Source organism: Gavialis gangeticus, unplaced genomic scaffold, assembly GCF_001723915.1.
Source record: "Gavialis gangeticus isolate Ggan-Ray unplaced genomic scaffold, GavGan_comp1, whole genome shotgun sequence".
NCBI classification, from domain to species: domain Eukaryota; kingdom Metazoa; phylum Chordata; order Crocodylia; family Gavialidae; genus Gavialis; species Gavialis gangeticus.
This window is the reverse complement of record NW_017729001.1, coordinates 3,655,203-3,655,682: the sequence shown is the minus strand read 5'-3', so window position 1 is coordinate 3,655,682 and position 480 is coordinate 3,655,203. Positions and strand designations below refer to the sequence as shown.

General features: G+C 60.0%; 1 protein-coding gene across 1 annotated transcript in view; it reads right to left on the bottom strand.

The window, feature by feature from the left end:
- The window catches only part of LHX5 (LIM homeobox 5), an 11,771-nt gene that overhangs the window by 2,923 nt on the left and 8,368 nt on the right, over positions 1 to 480 (bottom strand). The gene's annotated exons all lie outside the window — the stretch shown is intronic.

The window sequence follows — 480 nt, the reverse complement described above, 5'->3', positions numbered from 1 at the left end:
GCATGTCATTAAGGGCCGGATTTCCAGGGGCCACATGGCCCCGCCGGAGAGGGGGGGTCTAAGGCAGAGAAAACAAATAGCAAACACACGGGGGCCCGGCCTGTGTGACAGTGACCTTCCATATGCTCCAGGAGTTTGGAGGTAATTGGAACAAATGCCGTCTGAAAGAGGTACAAAAGAGTGCAGCTGGGGCTTTGTTCCTGCGAGGAACAAGAGGGGAGCGGAGGTTTGAATGGGGCCGCGGCTTCTGTTCCAGCAGACAGCTTCATCACAATGTCTCTTTCTTGCTTGCTGCAGGGGTGCAAACTTGGCCGGGCCCGGGCGGAATCTCTAACAGGGCGGATTAGGAGGGATCTGGAGAAGCCGAGCGGCATTCAGGGCCGGGGGCGGGGGGACCTTCAAACAGATGCCACAGGAAGGGTGGGAAAGTCATGGCAACCGAGCGGCACCTTGGCCGGAGCGGCGGGGGCGCGGGAGCCT